Here is a 17,536-nt window from a genome sequence, read left to right as displayed (position 1 = left end):
TGTATTTTATACAAGACACAGGAAAGTGCTTTGCATAGTGAAATAAGCAGAAAATGATGTAGATTCAATAGGTAATTTAAATAAAATGTTAATAAAGCAAGAGTTATAATGACTTTTATTTTGTATTCATTCATCAAAAACTGAATTGTTTTAGAATTGGAACACTGAGACATTAGTGAACACAGATCCACGTTTTTCCTTTATTTCTATTTTACATCTAAAAATGTGTAATTGGTCACATTTTGGTTTTGTCTGTTTTTCTATTATGGAAATAAGCATAATGATTCAAGATAGTAAGTTTAGCTTGCAAAAAGTTGTCATAGGATCCTTACTTATAAATCAGAGGTTCTTGAAGCTTTCTTTCTCATTTATCTACTTCAGAACCTAATTAATAAGTACAGATGTTATATCCCCAAATTGAGCTCACAAAGATTTGCAATCAATTTGAAAAGTTCACACTCTGCCAAACTGTTGTCTATGAATACCATCTTAAACACTCCTGCCTTAGATTGTTGAATAGGCTATTGTGGAGAGCTCTAGTTGTTTGTAGGAAAAGGTCATATGGGAATGAGCATGGTTCTATTTGAAGAAATTATTCTAAGTGCTTATAAATAACCTATGGGTCTAGCATTCCAGACTGTTTTAGTGATGCTGAAATAATTTGAAAGAACACACAGAAATTTGCAATAGCCATACTAGGTTATTAAGTTAAATAATCCAGTAGATTATTTTACTATTTCATTGCCTTAAACAGATTACCATTTTGTTTTACTTTTATTTAACTAAATTAAAAGCTGTTGAGAGATTGGTCGAGGGGTAAAAACTTTCAGGTAGACAAAAGGAATAAGTACAAATGGTCTATGATATAATATGGTGAATACAGATATCAAAGTATATTGTGTACTTGAAAATTGCTAAGAGTATAGATATTTTTAAATATGGTCACCACAAATATATATGTGATGTAATGGATATGTTAATTAACCTGATTTAGCAATTCTACTATTTATGGATATTTTAAAGCATTATGTTATAATAATAAACATACAGAATTTGTCAATTAAGAAATAAAAAAGAAAAAAATGACTAGTTTAAAATTAATTTTAAGAAACTTCTCTAAAGAAACAAAAAGAAAATCATGAGATGCAACTTAAAGACTTGTAGTACAATGGCTGTTCTTAGAGTGGCCTAAAGTCTATCTGGAAAAACAGACATGTCCACACAAACAAAAGAAGAGGGGAAAATAACATACAAGAAAAGTAATAAATGGCCAGAGGTGTCAAAACTAAATTTGGTATTATTCATGTGTCATTTGAAATACTCTACCAAGACTATGGCTCTAAGTAGAGAGCTCTGCACATTTGGGTAATGGAATTCTGACCTTTGTCTACAAACCTCCTAAACCATAAGCCTGTCTAGAGATAGACTTTAATTTCTGGGGCATATATTTATTATTTTTGTAATAGTCAGTTCATATTTCCTATGAGAATGGGGCTTTATGACTATCAAAACAAAATTGGACTGATGGGAAAATTTGTATGCTAATTATGAAGTTAGAAATTTATAAACTAAGATCATAGACTAACACTATGTTGATGGATGATAAAGCAAGACTTTCAAGAAAAGAGACATCAGTGATATAAATGAATTGCTATTTTTCTAAGAAGCTAAAAATCAAACAAAAAAATAACTAACCTCTTATGTTAAATATTATATTTGCATTAGCTTTTCAACATCCTCACACCCAAAATATATTCACACAACAAAATACACCCCCAGTACATGCTTAATGATACTTAAAGTCAAGGGAATCATTATTTTATTATGTACACTAAGCAAATACAATATAATATTGCAAATGTACATTGTATTGTCCCTCCATCACCCTTATTATACTCAACACACATAAAAAAGTCAGGGATAAGAAAATCATACTATACTCAGTATGTTATTCTTCAAGATATAGACAGAGTTTTCAACTGAAAAGAAATATAGATTCTAGTCCTCACTGGACCCTATATTATTGACTTCCATAAATCTGACATCTCAAATTTATATTAGTTCTGCCATTTACTAGCTATTTCTTCACCTCCAGGAATAAAATGAGATCATGTTTAAGTACATCAGAGAAAAAAGTTTTGGATTTTTTTCTCTCTTTGCTTTATATTGCATTTTCACATTCAAATATATCAAATAATCACAAATTTATGGTCAGATTGTCTATATTCAAATTCTGTCTCCATGGATTATTAGTTACATGAACTTATACAATTTACTTTTTCTCTTTGTGCTTTAGTGTCTTCATCTGGTAAATGGGAATAATAGTACCAAACTCATAAGGATGTTGTGAGAACTGCCTATGTTAAAACATTTTCAGCAATCAGAACACTACTCTTACTTAGTTAGGATTAAATGTTGTCATTCACAATGATGTCTTATTCTTTAAATTTTTTATTAATTTTTTTCAAGTATCATACACAAATCATAAATATCATAAAAAGTCATAAATATCAAAAAAGCTCTCTCTCGTTCTCTCTTTCTTTCTCTCTCTTTCTCTCTCTCTCTCACACACACACACAAGTTCAAACATGCAATTTCATTCTTGAGTTTAATTCATCAATGCTTCTAAAGCAAACAAGAGCATCATCTCAAATGTGACCAGAATAATATGTTTTATTCAACAAATCACAAATTGCTCTTGAGCAGAAGGCTTCCTAATTTGACTTGAGAGATCAACCAAGCAGGAGTGAGCTGGTTCCAACACCTCAGTACAATGCTAATGATTTTTTCATGGTGAATTAATAGGATTGAAATGTTTGTGATTTCAGCAGCTGTTGGGAACAGTGGGAGACCTTCCACCAACACACTGACAGCCTTGTGCTACTCACATGACTGTGTTCAGATAAAACAGGAATGCTAACTGTCTGTGTAGAATATGCTAATCTTAAATTAATAATAATTATTTCCACCAAGGGAAGCTATTGAACATCTCTCCCATCCCATGGAGAATGTATATATGTATTTTTAATGTGTTTATTAAAGAGTAATTTGTTGTGGACATAAAATAATATTTATGTTTTAAAATGGGTGAGTGGCTAGTATTTAACTCTCTGATTAATTACCACAGCAAGATATAACTAGGATTTTCCAATATGGAGAACATTTTTACATTGTTCAAACACATTACTACTCCCCTTTGATCCTTTCACTGGCTCCCAATAGCCTCCTGTTTAAAATTCAGATGTTTTATCTAACCCTATATTTAACTTTTCTCCTGTCATTAATGCTACTGATCCATTTCTGTTCATTTTCCTCAAATACACTGACATTATCATTTAAAAATTTTTTTTCTCATTTCATTCTTTCTCCATCACATGTCATCACATACCCTTTAACTTTTCTGTTGTTTTGATAGCTTTAGATTGCAAAGTGTAATGGGAAGGTTAATTTTTAGTGCACTTTGCTAATACCACCTAAAAAGAGTGCTGTGTAAATAAGAATAATAAAAGAATGTTCAGGCATAAAAATGTGTTTTAACTAAAATAAATTCTAGGAATAATGATTACTTAGAAGAACAAATATAAGAATATCTCAGAATATAACTTAATTTAAAATTAGTTAAAATGTTTTTGATCTATGCATATATCTAAAGCATGGACAAATATTTGATAAATAAAAGTCCTATCTAAATATCAAGACATGCATCATGATACACAAATAGAATGAAGAAATGAATAAAGAAATCAGAGTCAAAAGCTAATCTAATGTCATTTGTAGCAAAATGTTTCTAAAAAATAAACACAAAAATTCCACTAATGATCTTTTAAAATATCTTTCAGCAAAATGCATACAATTACATATTATCTGATTTGTACAGAAAACAACTAGAATCTTTTTTCGAAAAGTTAATTTGTAATCTATTACTCTTATGTTAGAGAAATTTATATCAAATTTCCTTAAGAATAAATTACAGTATTTTCACATCTGAAGGAAAAATTGAAATTAAATGTGCATAACATGAACCAGGTTAAATTTTTTTGACCACCACGATGGAAAAAAAATGTTTTGGACATGAAATATTAGAAGTGGTAAGTAGAATGTTTTATATAGTATTTTGGGGGAGAGTACTAAATATGGTCACCCATTTCTTTCAACATTGATAATTTGTTGAGTTCTTGTTAAATTTCTCACAATTATCAAAATTTAAACAAGCTTATAAAGATTCTATGAAGAAGTATGTGTTTATGCTGAAAAAAATATGATTAAATATGTTAACTATATGTCATGACTCTAACTCTTGAATTATGACTAGTGTGAGTATATCGCTCCAAACCCATGCCAGAGAGTCACAGGGAGATGATCCATAAGTGTTAAATATATAGTATGAGAATGTATTAAATTGGACATGCAACTTCTGCCAAAAAAATAGGAACGTCATTACTCAATAATGTTTTTCTCCAAACAATGTAAGAACATGCGTACATATAAATATAAACATGTGCATTTATATATAATCTAAAAATAAAATACCCTAAATGTATGTTTGCCAGGCACTCGTCTAAGATTGACTCTCATTCAAAAACACATACATTAAAGCACACATATGTACATGTATATACTGTTTCTGCATTGCTATGGAATCCTTATAATTTCTGTCTCATAAAAAGATAAGGATAATTACTAATTGTGGTATCTAACCTCTAAAACTGCATTGTCAGACCTTATTCACCATGTACTAATTAGAAAGAGACTATTAGCTTCAATGCTGTGAACTTTTCAATGTGGTTCATGATACAGGGCTGTATAACCAATTAAAAGAAAAATATTTAAGAAGGTAAAGAAACCATTAAGGGAATTCATTAGACCTTCATATTTTGGGTTCAGTGGTACTGAAATGTACATTCAAGCACAAAAACTTGAACTGATGATAGATCCCAAAGCATATTATAAATTTGAGAGCTAAGGAAAGCTTAGCTTCCTTGTATGTACATATGTATATTCAGTAATATGCGTCAACAAGGCTGTAATAACTCAAATAGCTGTTAATAATGATAGCAACACAGCAATTAGTAGTAACTGGATATAAGGTGAATGTTTTTAAGAATTATTTTTTGTTATTATTGGGACAGCATTAATGAGGTAAATTCTACTTCAGTATAATTTGGCTGTTTTATGCAGTTATCAGACTCACTTTGAAAGTGGTAAGTGCACAGTGGTTAAAATTAGCAACCAAAAATGGAGGTAACCAAAAAGGGAAGTTCAGGACTCTTCTGATCCTGAATCCCTCCAGATCGTTCGATGTCAAGTAAGATAATTCTCTAAAAGTGGCCATGTGTTTTCAAATGCACCAGTTCATTTTCTTAGGCCTTAATTATTCTCTGTAGCTATGCTTTAAAATTTTGTCTATATTGTCTCTATTTCATTACAAAGGGATGTGGTATGTCAGCAAAGAGGACTCCACATGCAGCTCACTAAAGGTTACTCATGGTGATTTGGGAAATGATAACAGTACTATAATTATGCAGTTATTTATGAGATTATAGTCATTATAGTCATTATTATAGAAACATGCTAATTCTTAAGATTATACAGATAGATTATAATTGGCTGATTACTTATACCTAAACAACACAAAGAGTTTCAAGTTCTGAATCCCCTGTGTCTGTCAATAAAATGATGCAGGGACAGAGCAATGCAGCGATGTCCACAGTGCATAACAGCGATCTTGCCTAATTAAAGTTCTACCAGTATTGTAGACAAGCATCATGTATGATGATAGGATTATCAAAACCCATCCGCACCTTCCTGCACATACCCCAGAAGCAGCAACAACAAGTACTATATCATAATCAAAAAGCATTTATAAGGTGCTTACCATGTGCCAAGCAATTATTATTTTATTCTCAGAGCAACTTTATGACTCCAGTATTACAATTTGATATTGTACATTAGAAAACTGTTGCTTAGTGCCCAAGGAACATAGCCATATTAGAAAGGAATGGTACCATAAGAATTGTTTTATTCCAAAAATCAGTTATCTTAACTACTGTAAAATATTTTATTAGCCATTTCTACCAGAAGTTCAAAAATAGAATTTAGAAGGAGTTCCTAACATAATTTAAAGTAAAAAACAAAATGCCTAAAATCAAGGGAAGTGTTATACTAAAAGAAGGACATGTATTTCTACTTGCTATATATGTCTAGCTCATAATACAACCTACTAGTTTGAGCTCTAACTCAGGATTAGAATGAACTAAGAGGCAAAATCTACTGAGACAAAATCACAGGGATTTGATGATGGCTCATCCCTTGCATCCCAGCTCTGGATTCTACAAAAAAAAAATAAATAAATAACTGAAAGAAGACACTTTCAAGAATAAGTACAAAAACTGTTTAGGTTCAATGAAAAGTATATTTTTAATCTCTCTCTCTCTCTCTCTCACACACACAAAAACACACATATTAACATAAATTAAATGTAAAATATCACATGGCTTTTCTAAAAAATGAGTACTATTCAATCTTAAAGAGGAAAGACATCATTATTATTGAAAAAGACAATGATGTATATTCTTTAATAGAAAAGATTCATATTTGAAATGAGTTAATTGCCAAATAATAAGAAAGTGCATTAAATATTCAAACCACATATACTTAAATAATATATATGAAATAATAAAACAATTTTACAAAAAGTAGTTTTCCATCAGTAATAATCATGTAAAGACCTGGCAAACTTGATTATACCTTTGCTTTGGAATGATGGCTCAAATGGTAGAAAAGCAAAATTATAAAAACAGAAAAAGAAGAATCCTGATGGTTCAGGTGAGAGACAATGTTTTCCTTAAATAAAGAACTGGCATCAGGAATGGAGAAAAATAGAATGATGAGGTTTTTAAGAAGCAAATAGGCAAATCTAAGTGCCTGAAGGAATGTGGAAGTTGAACCAAAGGGGGAAATTAGAGAGACCTTTAAGAGTAATCTGGTAAATCTTGTTAGGTGATATGAATCGGAAATGCACTAGATAATTTGTGGGGCCAAGTGAAAAATAAAAGTTTAGGGCCCTTTGTACAAAACTATTAAGAATTTAAAGATGGCAACAACCCAGCATTAAAACAAGTACTGGGTCCTACTGTATACATGACCTATGGGACTGCTTGGGCTACACATCAATGAAGCCAGTACAGAAGATACTTCACTAATTTACTGGACCGGGAAGCAGGGAAGTATAGTCAACTAATATTTTAAGTAACTGTTATATTAGAAAACAAAAAGGAGAAAGACGGAGTGAATATCATTCAGAGCCTTCTCCCTGTCATCATTTGAGCTTCTTCCACCTGTTTCTATTCTGCCTTTGTTAAAAACTTTGCTTCTTACACAAGAACAGGAACTATAGTACTTCCTCAGGAAGGCCAGCAAAGCCCTGTCATTTTGTTGAGTCCACTGGATCTATGCTCAATGCTTTAGCCACAGAAAATATGTTGGAGTGGTAGGGGGACAAAGGGGAGGGAGACGTATAGGAAAGTGTGAGGATGTTAGGGTCCTGACTTCTTCTTTAGACTTGATTTCCCTAATACTTTCTGTGCTGTGATAGAACTGAGATTTTGCTTCTCCCCAATCATACAGTGTGGGGTGGGGGACTCATGGCCTACTGGAGACAGAGTGAAAGCAATCTCCTCATTCTGATCTCATCTGTGTTCTGCATTGGGAATGGCATTCTCTGGCAGAGGTTATACAAGATGGGTGGGAGCCTACCTGAGACACACACTCTTTCTTTTTGTGAGTCCAATGAGAAAGTCAAAACACATTCCTTTTTCAATCAAGGGAGGTCCTACTGTCCTCTTGGGAAAGAGATAGCTTTTAAAACATGGGACTTGACTCTTGTGGATGCAGGCTAAGGAAGCTAAGATAGTGAGAACCTGAGACTTGACTATTGGAATCACAGTGGGAACTTTCTGGCTTGAGGATGTAACTCTCTTAAACTGAGATTAGGAGAATAAAAGAAGGTATTCCTCTTTTCCTATTAATGAACATGTTTGGGGAGTTGACAAAGGCTCTTGCTAACTCTGTAAAAAGTATCTAAAATTGAAACTGAAATTTCTGCTTGTTTCTCCAAAATCGCTGAAACTGCTTTTTTGTTGTAACAACTGAAAGCCAATTCCCAAATATCAAAATTATATCTTAAAGAAGAATAACAAAAGATAACGCATAAAAGCATAAATGAGAATGCCACATGAAAGACTAAATTTAACTACTATAAAAATATGACAAATATAATCAGTTTAAATTAACCTGTTAAAATAAAAGTGTTCAATTCTGTTTTTTAATCTAAAAATATTTTGCCTAAAATAAACACAAATGGTTTAGAAAGAAAATTTTAGAGTAAGTATAAAAATAAAATAAATGTGGCTATAACCATAATATTGAGAAAAGAGAAGCAGGAGTGATTATGTTCACATTAAATCTAATATTTAAATCTTTTGAAGTTAGATGATTTTTTTCTACTTACACTTATAACTATAATTTGTAACATTTGTTGGCTATTGGTATATCGTGAGTATACATTCATAAAGATAGATTTCTAAGACATGGAATATCAGAAACACATTTAATTCTATATAAAACAATGATTTATAAAAAAGAGCTATCAATGGACATTCTCATCTTTTACTGTATCTCTTTGATAAGGTCTCCTCTCTGCTTTCCAACATTTCCATCCTCTTCAGAGATGCTAGTTTTCCTTGGCATCTATATTTCATAATAACATAGGAACATTGCAAAGTTCTGAAGTAGAGCAAATAGATTACAATTCTTCAAAAATATTTTATTTTTTCTTTTATAGTTACATGAAAAGAAATAACATTTTGCTCCTGGATCAATTCTTCTATCTCCTTTTTCTTTTTTGGATCTCCCATTGACTTCAAAGAGAAACCGTTCTCTGGGAGAATTGAGCCAGGTTTCTAATTTGTAAATCTAAGCCCTTTAATGTCAAGAGATAAAACAACAATTCATTTTTTAAGAAATAAACAAAAAGAACCATCAAAAACAATAGCAACTTTGAACCTCCCACTCTGTTAACACCTCTTTGCCTTACTCTAAGAACAAGAATTTCATTAAATTAATGTATCAATAAGGTATGATTTGTATAATCCTTTTTATGTTAATAAATACATCTCAGCAGAACAATGTGGTGATCTCTCAAAAACAGACAACTAAACTAAAATGTTAATTATTCAAAAGCAGCAGTGTTCAATAGAACTTTTATCCCTTCATTGTGGACATGGTTGCCTGCACTGTCTAATGTGGCACTCACATCCTGTCCTTATTTAACAGAGGAAATGTAGCAAGACAAACTATTCTTTTAATTTTGCTCAATTTTTAATAGTTAAAATTTAAATTTAGATAGCCACATGTGTCTGTTGACCTCCATACTGGACAGCACAGTTATAGTAGGGCTCTTACAACAGGCAGTCTGCTAGACAGTTACAGCAGTAAGCAATGCTGACATTGAACTTGCATGGTTTAGTACATGTGACAACAAACAAATAAAGGGTCAAAAGACACATTTCAATGAAAACTTAGTAGCAAACACAATTAATTAAAATCAATAGATGATTTGATTTAGTTGGAGACAAAGGAAAGACCACATGGTAGATACAAGATCTTTGTCAAAAACTGAATGATAGGAAGCTGCAACTTCAAAAATAGCTCAAGAAAACTCCAATGGTAACTGGAGTGCAGCAAAAATCAAATACTAAACATGTTGGCTTTTTCATGGAATTTACAGTAACATGTGGCTGAAGTAGGTGAGCAAGAAGGAGAAAGAAACATGTCAAAATAGAAGAGTTAAGATGTGTCTAATACATGTCAAGTCATGAGTATTATTGAAAGTGTTTAATATTTTTAAATTATAAAGTATTATATAATGGGAGACAAACATATTTGTAAATTAAAATTTTTACTTTTATTATGTAGAATGAATTAGAAACAGGAGGTCTGGGGAAAAATGTAGGAAGGTGATGCAGCTATTTAGTTTGATATGGTACTGGTATTTGACGTAAAAAAAAGTAGAAGCTTCTAGGGTACACATACACAAAAGATGGATTAGATTTGGAGGCAAAGAAAAAAACCAGTCAGGGCTCAGGTTTAAGCAGGTAGGTGATGAACCTCAATGAGATAGACAAAACTGAAAAAAGAACTATTTAAATTGGTTTGGTCATATCATCAAATATGTTAGTTTTTTAAAAAAATTTTTAAATTTAATTTTCTTTTTTGGAGGTACTGATGTTTGAACTCAGGGCACTGCACTTGAAAAGCAGTTGGTCTTTCACTTCAGCCACAGCTGCAGTCCTAAATATGTTAATTTTTATAGCATTTGATATACTCAGATTGAGCTGTCAATTAGACAATCGGAGACAGAATGAGGATCACAAGAAAGTTTCAGATTAAGATATGAATTTTGGAGTCTTCAAAAATGAGACAGTAATTTCTTTCATTATGATTCAAATGCATAGGTTAATTTAGGGAAATTCTTTAGAGCTCCCTTTTTCCTATAAATTCAGCCTAATCTGAAATAAATTATATTTTGTGATTCTTCTTCACTTATTAATACATTTTTCTTTTGTTGATACATTTTTCTCACTGTTTCATAACTGTATTCCCAAAACACTAGAGTAGATGCTCTATATAAATTTTTAATTTTCAATTTAAGATTAAAATTAATAAGGTAATCAGAGGATCCTGACTAGAGGGATAGGATAAGCAGAATGTGCTCTCAACTGGACTCTCCTCTTTAGCTCTCTGTTATCTATTTTCTCACTCTCAGCCCTCTATAAAAAAGTTAAAGTACATTGACCCAAAACTCAACATTACTGAATCCTTGTAGATTAATGCTAATTAGTATGACAAAAGGCACAAAATACTTTATAATCTGCTTAAACATAAGATATTCAGACAAAACTGTTCAAGAAACATATGGGGGCAAACACTGTGAGCCCCAATTTCATTGTAATAACACTAATGTTGACTCTTTATATTTTCCTGTTAGTTTCTTTTAATTTCTGGTAACACAGTTTATGTATGTCTTTCTGAACCTATTTTACTTATTCAAATAGATTCTTTACTTTTTCTTCAGTCTTTTTTGCTGTAAGTGGCCTATGTGTATGTGGATTATAGAAAATGGGAAGCTGTGGAGTGATTTCCAGAGCTTTTGAGAAATACTTTATAAGAAATTCAGAAACATATCAAGATATACTCAATCTACACATGCATTAGCAATTCTGAATTCCTGAAAATTCCAAAGAAAAACTATTTCTCAGTGAAACATAAATCAACCAATTTTATTATTATTATTAATTTTATAATTAAATGGAAATGTCCCTTTTTTGTATTAGACAATACAATTAAACATTTAGCTAATCTTAATACAAAATTATATCTCATGCTTAGCCCCAAACTCCTCAAATGTATAGGAGATGCAGATTAAGAAATAAATTTATACACATATTTATAAAAAAGCAACATAAAACATAATATTGAAGGGCAAACCAAAACCTTCCACAACAAGGAAAAACAAAAGGAATTTGCAACCACCAAGACACTACAGAAGATACTTAAGGGAGTTTTACATCTAGAAGAAGAAACTGGAGTGAGACAGGTAGACATAAGAAAGAAAAAAAACTCATTGAGCAAGCAGACCAATAAACAAGGAATAGGTAAAACTAAACAACAGGGAAACAAAAATGACTAGAAACAAGAGGCACCTCTCAGTATTAACACTGAATGTAAAAGGTTTCAATGCCCCAATCTAGCAAATTGGATTAAAAAAAACAAGACCCAACCATATGTTGCTTACAAGAGACTCATCTAACTAAAAAAAATAAATAAATAAAATAAACAAAGTCAAAGGGTAGAAAAAATTTTCCAAGCAAATGGACCCCACAAATAAGCAGAAATAGCTATACTCATATCTGACAAAATAGAATTCAGACTAAAATTGGTCAAAAGAGACAATGAAGGTCATTTCATATTAATGAAAGGAACAATTCATTAAGAAGAAATATTAGGGATGTGAGGGCGATCTGGCTGCGACATCTGTCACCCCATTGATCGCCAGGGTTGATTCGGCTGATCTGGCTGGCTAGGCGGGTGTCCCCTTCCTCCCTCACCGCTCCATGTGCGTCCCTCCCGAAGCTGCGCGCTCGGTCGAAGAGGACGACCATCCCCGATAGAGGAGGACCGTTCTTCGGTCAAGGGTATACGAGTAGCTGCGCTCCCCTGCTAGAACCTCCAAACAAGCTCTCAAGAAGAAATATTAGTCCTTAACATATATGCACCAAACACAGGGGCACAGATAGATGTTAACACAGGGAGACCTGCTACCCCACTGTCACTGAAAGATAGGTCATCCAGACAAAAGATCAACAAAGAAAGTTCAGAGCTACTCTACACATTAGACCAGATAGAAATGGTTGACATCTACAGAGTATTTCACTCAATGACTAAGCAATACACATTCTTTTTCTGCAGTTTAGGGAACTTTCTCCAAAATAGATAAAATTTTAGGGCACAAATCAAGTCTCAACAAAGTCAAGAAAATTGAAATAACTCCCTGAATCATAGCAGATTACAACAGAATAAAACTAGGCCTCAACAACAAACGAAACCACAGAAAATATTAAAACACTTGGAGGAAGACTGAACAACACGAACAACACAGTGCTGAAAAACCAATGGGTGACCAAAGAAATAAGGAAATAAATCAAATATTTCCTTGATGCCAATGAAAATAAAAAATGCAACCTATCAGAATCTGTGGAACACAGCAAAGGCTGTGCTAAGGAAAGAGTTTATAGGTATAAGTGCCTACATTAAAAAAAAAAAAGACCTCTCAAATAAACAATCCAATGGTGCATCTTAAGCTTCAAGAAAAACAAGAACAAACCATACCCAAAACAAGCAGATGGAAAGAATAAAGATCAGGGCAGAGATTAATGAAATCAAAACCAAATAAACTATACAAAGAATCAATGAAACAAAAAGTTGGTTCTTTGAAAAGATAAACAAGATTGACAAACTGTTAGCCAACATGATAAAATGGAGGATGAAGAACATCCAAATTAATAAAATTAGAGATTAAAAAAAGGGAAAAAACCACAAATACCAATGAAATGCAGAGAATCATTAGAGAGTACTTTGTAAAGTTATATTCAAGCAAACTGGAAAATCTAGATGAAATGGATAAATTCGTAGATGCATACAACCAATCAAAATTGAACCAAGAAGCTATTAGCCACCTAAATAGTCCTACTACATTCAATGAAATTGAAGCAGTAATAGAGCCTCCCAAGGAAAAAGAGCCCAGTACGTGATGGACTCACAGACAAATTTTACCAAACCTTTCAGGAAGAACTAATATATCAATACTCCTCAAACTTTTCCAGGAAATAGAAAGGAAAGGGACACTACCAAAGTCATTCTACAAAGCCAGCATTACACTCATTTCAATACCCAATAAAGATGTAACCAGAAAAGAGAATTATAGACCAATATCTTTAATGAATATAGTTGCAAAGATTCTCAGCAAAATACTGGCAAACAGAATTCAACAACACGTCAAAAGATCATATACAATGACCGAGTTGGTTTCATTCCAGGCATGCAAGGATGGCTCAACATATGTAAATCCATAAACATAATACAGCACATAAACAGAAGCAAGGAAAAAAATAACATGATCCTCTCAATAGATGCAGAAAAAGCTTTTGATGAAATCCAAAACCCTTTCATGAAAAAAGCTCTGAAGAAGCTAGGAATAGAAGGAATGTTCCTCAACATAATAATGGCTATATACAACAAACCTAGAGCCAACATCATTCTAAATGGAGAACAGCTGAAACCATTCATCTTAGTCAGGAGCAAGTCAGAGCTGTTAAATTTCTCCATTCCTATTCAATATGCTTTTGGAATTCCTAGCCAGAACAATAAAACAAGAGCAAGAAATAAAAGGGATTCAAATAAGGAAGGAAGAAGTCAAACTATCCCTACTTTGCAGATGGCATGAACCTATACCTATACCTAGACTCCAAAAAAATCTAATAAAAACTAATAGTAATCATAAACTCTTTCAGCAAAGTATCAGTATACAAAATTAACATACAGAAATCAGTAACTTTTCTATATACTAACAATGCACAGACTCAGAAGGAAATCAGAGAAGTAATTCCATTTATAATAGCTTCAAAAACAATAAAATACATCAGAATAAAATTTAACAAAAGAAACCAAAGACCTTTTTAATGAAAACTATAAACCACAGAAGAGAGAAATCGAAGACATCAGATGTAAAGACCTTCCATGCTCATGGTTTGGTAGAATCAACCCTGTAAAAATGGCAACACTAGCAATAGCAATCTACATGTTCAACACAATCCCTATCAAAATTCCAATGACATTCTGCACTGAAGTGGAAAAAAACAATCATGAAATGCATATGGAAACACAAAGACCTTAAATAGCTCAAGCAATTCTGAGGAAAAAGTCCAATGCTGGAGGCACCTCCCTGACTTAAAAATATACTACAGAGCTGTAACAATAAAAACAGCATGATATTGGCAAAAACAAAAACAAAAAACAGACAAGAAGACCAGTGAATCAGAATAGAAGATCCAGACATAAACTCATCCACCTATAGCCAACTGATATTTGATAACAGAGCCCAAAACACATGATGCAGAAAATCCAGCCGTATGATCCACGGTTAGTGCTCCTAGGCATCTACCCAAAAGAATGTAAAACAAGATGTACTAGAGATACCTGTACACTGATGTTCATCACAGCACTATTCACAGAATATAGCCAAGCTCTGGAAACAGACAAGATGCCCTACAACTGATGAATTGCTCATGAAATTGTTGTATATATATACAATGGAGTATTACTCAGCCACAAGGAATGATGACATGGGGTTTAATGGTAAGTGGATGCAATTGGATGACACCATGTTAAGTGAAGTTAGCCAGGATCTGAAACACAAAAGATGTATGTTTTCTCTCATATGTGGAAGATAGGTCCAAAGATAAACTGTACACAAAAACATGTATGATCTTATATAAACTCAGATGTAGAACATGTTTGTAACAGTGGAATTACTCTATGGAACTCTGGGAAAGAGAGAAAAAAAATAGAATGATACAGCATCAGTAATATCACATACCATAATATGTGAAGGTAGAGGACATAGGATGTGTATTTAAAACTGTTGAAAAATAGAGGGTGGGAGGTAAAGGGGAAAGGGAGAGTACTTGAAGGGATTGAACAGACCAAAGTAATACCCACAGTGGGCATGAGTTGAGACATTCCTTTGAATGTCAACTCAAATATTAATATGAAAACCAGAACTATAAAATAGGCACAGTGTGTGTTTCAGGGGGTACTAGTGTGAGGGGAGAAGATGAATGAAGGAGATTAAGGTGATGGTATATGGTTGATGGTCTTCACATACCTATATGAAACAGAACTAGAAAACCTCTTGCAAATGCTTTAAGTGGGGTGGGGAGGGAATTCAGGGAAAGAAACTATAGGGGCATTGTAAATAAAACTGACTGAAATTGTCACTGTGAATCTCCCCCTAATGAATATATCCTAATAAAAATTTAGAATAAAAAAGAAATAAATTACACACATACACACACATATATATTTATAAAAACCAATATATTATATAATATTGATGTCCAAAGGTGGGTTGAAAATTTATAACAAATAAATATACTGCTAAAGTTTAGTTTTATTTGAAGAAAGCTTATTGGTGAGAACTATACGAATTTTGTCATTATGGAATGAATTAGAGATAAATCATTTATCTCAATGTACTTAGCTTGTAATGTACTCTGGAGATATTTATTTTTTGTTTCCTTTATGCAAAGCTAACATTCAAATAATTCTCAAAACCAGAAAGTTAAAAATTTAAAATAATTTTAATTCAAAGAACCAAAACTTTGTTGATCCCTGAGCGGAATCATAAAAGATCTTGTTTATTATAATTATAGGAGTCAAGTAAACTTAATTTAATCCTCACATGATTCTTATGAGATTGATATCATTTTCTTTCTCCAGAGAAGAAATCAAATATCTACAGATGAGAATTAAGTTGCCCATATCACCCAGTTAATGCATTATACTTATTTTTTTAAAAAACAAAACCAGCAATTGCACTATTCTTTTGAGGTTTGAACTGATTTATTTATTTCTAAACCTGCTAGGAGAGTGACTGGCATAGGGTAGGTACCCAGTGTATGTATGCTTGCTCAATTGAAATGAAGCTGTGGAGCTATGAATAAAAGTAAATATCATTTGACATTAAACTCATCTTTCTACTCTGTTCTGTAACACTTTGCTGAATCAAGGGATAGGCAGTGGAATTTCTGAAATTTCTAGCATTGGCATTTAAAGAAAAGATAAAAATGAACTGAAATTTGGAGTGTAAGTGGTTGGGGGATGGAAATGCAGGAACCAAAAAACAAAAAACAGTCAATTTTGAAAACCAATAATAAATGCTGTGGATTTGGAACACTGTCTATGAAAACAAGAATCTGAAAAACAATGAAGAAGCGCAAAGGAAAAATTCTTGGGTGTGAACATGACACAGGCACAGAAATTCCCCAGGACACATTTAAGTCCCAAACTCATATGTCCAGATGGCTGTGGACTAGGAGGCTTCTGCACTTCAGAGTGGATTTCTTCACATGTCAAAATACCTTGAGTCCTTTAAAGCTCTCAATATGGTGTCTTATTATTAATAAGCACCCAGTAACTGTAGTTGTGTCTTGATTAATATCAAGGACCTGCTAAGGGCCCATAGAAACAGTCACATTACTCAAGAGAGTCAAAGACATGACTATCATTTGAAATAGTTTAAAATTATATTTCAATCTACAAGCATAATGAAGTGTCTGCTGAGGATAAAGGAATATATTTAATGCTGAAGAAAATACTTTAGAATCAGAATTGCTATATTTTAAAAATTATGAAAATGATACAATTATAAATTTAAAATTATAGATGTAGTGAATGTGAACATGATTATATAGCCTAGTATATTAGAGCAATGAAAACAATCAAGAAATATTGAATAAGATAAGATTAAGAAAGAAATGGGTATTGTATGAAGTATGAGTTAACTCATTAAATGGATTTCCATATAAATCGATGTTTTGAATATATAAACAGTTTTAAGAATTGAGTTAATGACAAATCATTGTACATTATTAAAGATCACAAGGAGATATTGGCAAGTGGATCCATATCATTTGATGTTGATATTCCTGAGGTCAAAAAGTTTGTTATCTTGTAGCATGATCTTTGATGCAATACTAGTCTGGTTCTTTAACTGCATATCATGGAAGTTCTAATTTTTTTCTAGACCCATGTCTATACCTTATATTTTAAAAAGTATTCTTGTTTCTGTAGCAAATGGATTGTGGTGCTTACTGTGAACAAAGTTTTGTTGTCTATTTTACAAGTACAAAATTATAGC

At 32.3% G+C, this 17,536-nt stretch overlaps 1 protein-coding gene across 15 annotated transcripts in view; it reads right to left on the bottom strand.

Moving 5' to 3' along the window:
- Pcdh9 (protocadherin 9) overlaps positions 1-17,536 on the bottom strand; it is an 888,530-nt gene that overhangs the window by 426,272 nt on the left and 444,722 nt on the right. The window lies entirely within an intron of this gene.

Source organism: Castor canadensis, chromosome 10 (genome assembly GCF_047511655.1).
Source record: "Castor canadensis chromosome 10, mCasCan1.hap1v2, whole genome shotgun sequence".
Taxonomy (NCBI): domain Eukaryota; kingdom Metazoa; phylum Chordata; class Mammalia; order Rodentia; family Castoridae; genus Castor; species Castor canadensis.
The sequence above is the reverse complement of the archived record's forward strand: the minus strand, read 5'-3'. Positions and strand labels throughout refer to the sequence as shown.